The sequence below is a fragment of the Penaeus japonicus genome, unplaced genomic scaffold (genome assembly GCF_977035675.1).
Source record: "Penaeus japonicus unplaced genomic scaffold, GWHDUDI00000001_assembly GWHDUDI00000016, whole genome shotgun sequence".
Taxonomy (NCBI): domain Eukaryota; kingdom Metazoa; phylum Arthropoda; class Malacostraca; order Decapoda; family Penaeidae; genus Penaeus; species Penaeus japonicus.
The window spans coordinates 6,809,347-6,811,846 of NW_028234418.1; positions in this window are offsets into that span (position 1 = coordinate 6,809,347).

Sequence of the window (2,500 nt, forward strand, 5' to 3'; positions counted from 1 at the left end):
TGTAGCAGTGGAAGTAGATGAAGTGTCTGTAGCAGTAGGAGTAGATGAAGTGTCTGTAGCAGTAGGAGTAGATGAAGTGTCTGTAGCAGTAGGAGTAGATGAAGTGTCTGTAGCAGTAGGAGTAGATGAAGTGTCTGTAGCAGTGGAAGTAGATGAAGTGTCTGTAGCAGTAGGAGTAGATGAAGTGTCTGTAGCAGTAGGAGTAGATGAAGTGTCTGTAGCAGTGGAAGTAGATGAAGTGTCTGTAGCAGTAGGAGTAGATGAAGTGTCTGTAGCAGTGGAAGTAGATGAAGTGTCTGTAGCAGTGGAAGTAGATGAAGTGTCTGTAGCAGTGGAAGTAGATGAAGTGTCTGTAGCAGTGGAAGTAGATGAAGTGTCTGTAGCAGTGGAAGTAGATGAAGTGTCTGTAGGAGTAGATGAAGTGTCTGTAGCAGTGGAAGTAGATGAAGTGTCTGTAGCAGTGGAAGTAGATGAAGTGTCTGTAACAGTGGAAGTAGATGAAGTGTCTGTAGGAGTAGATGAAGTGTCTGTAGTAGTGGAAGTAGATGAAGTGTCTGTAGCAGTGGAAGTAGATGAAGTGTCTGTAGGAGTAGATGAAGTGTCTGTAGCAGTGGAAGTAGATGAAGTGTCTGTAGGAGTAGATGAAGTGTCTGTAGCAGTGGAAGTAGATGAAGTGTGTGTAGGAGTAGATGAAGTGTCTGTAGCAGTGGAAGTAGATGAAGTGTCTGTAGTAGTGGAAGTAGATGAAGTGTCTGTAGCAGTGGAAGTAGATGAAGTGTCTGTAGGAGTAGATGAAGTGTCTGTAGCAGTGGAAGTAGATGAAGTGTCTGTAGGAGTAGATGAAGTGTCTGTAGCAGTGGAAGTAGATGAAGTGTCTGTAGGAGTAGATGAAGTGTCTGTAGCAGTGGAAGTAGATGAAGTGTCTGTAGGAGTAGATGAAGTGTCTGTAGGAGTAGATGAAGTGTCTGTAGCAGTGGAAGTAGATGAAGTGTCTGTAGCAGTGGAGTAGAAGTGTCTGTAGGAGTAGATGAAGTTGAAGAGTGTAGAGTAGATGAAGTGTCTGTAGGAGTAGATGAAGTATCAGTAGCAGTAGGAGAACATGAAGTGTCTGTAGGAGTAGATGAAGTGTCTGTAGGAGTAGATGAAGTGTCTGTAGGAGTAGATGAAGAGGTGTAGGAGTAAGGTAGATGAAGTGTCTGTAGCAGTAGGAGTAGATGAAGTGTCTGTAGCAGTAGGAGTAGATGAAGTGTCTGTAAAAGTAGGTGAAGTGTCTGTAAAAGTAGGAGTAGATGAAGTATCTGTAACAGTGAAAGTAGATGAAGTGTCTGTAGCAGTGGAAATAGATGAAGTGTCTGTAGATGAAGTAGTGAGTATGAAGTGTCTGTAGCAGGATAAGTAGATGAAGTGTCTGTAGCAGTAGGAGTAGATGAAGTGTCTGTAGCAGTAGGAGTAGATGAAGTGTCTGTAGCAGTAGGAGTAGATGAAGTGTCTGTAGCAGTAGAGTAGATGAAGTGTCTGACTGCTGTAAAAGTAGTAGATGAAGTGTCTGTAGGAGTAGAAAGTGTCTGTAACAGTAGATGTAAGTGAATGTAGTGTAGTAGATGAAGTCTGTAACAGTAGGAGTAGATGAAGTGTCTGTAGCAGTGGAAGTAGATGAAGTGTCTGTAGCAGTGGGAGTAGATGAAGTGTCTGTAGGAGTAGATGAAGTGTCTGTAAAAGTAGATGAAGTGTCTGTAAAAGTAGGTGAAGTGTCTGTAAAAGTAGGAGTAGATGAAGTATCTGTAACAGTGAAAGTAGATGAAGTGTCTGTAGCAGTGGAAATAGATGAAGTGTCTGTAACAGTAGGAGTAGATGAAGTGTCTGTAGCAGTGGAAGTAGATGAAGTGTCTGTAGCAGTAGGAGTAGATGAAGTGTCTGTAGCAGTGGAAGTAGATGAAGTGTCTGTAGCAGTAGGAGTAGATGAAGTGTCTGTAGCAGTGGAAGTAGATGAAGTGTCTGTAAAAGTAGGAGTAGATGAAGTGTCTGTAGCAGTGGAAGTAGATGAAGTGTCTGTAGGAGTAGATGAAGTGTCTGTAGCAGTGGAAGTAGATGAAGTGTCTGTAGCAGTAGGAGTAGATGAAGTGTCTGTAGCAGTAGGAGTAGATGAAGTGTCTGTAAAAGTAGGTGAAGTGTCTGTAAAAGTAGGAGTAGATGAAGTGTCTGTAGCAGTAGGAGTAGATGAAGTGTCTGTAGCAGTAGGAGTAGATGAAGTGTCTGTAGCAGTAGGAGTAGATGAAGTGTCTGTAGCAGTAGGAGTAGATGAAGTGTCTGTAGGAGTAGATGAAGTGTCTGTAGGAGTAGATGAAGTGTCTGTAGGAGTAGATGAAGTGTCTGTAGGAGTAGATGAAGTGTCTGTGGCAGTAGGAGTAGATGAAGTGTCTGTAGCAGTAGGAGTAGATGAAGTGTCTGTAGGAGTAGGAGTAGATGAAGTGTCTGTAGCAGTAGGAGTAGATGAAGTGTC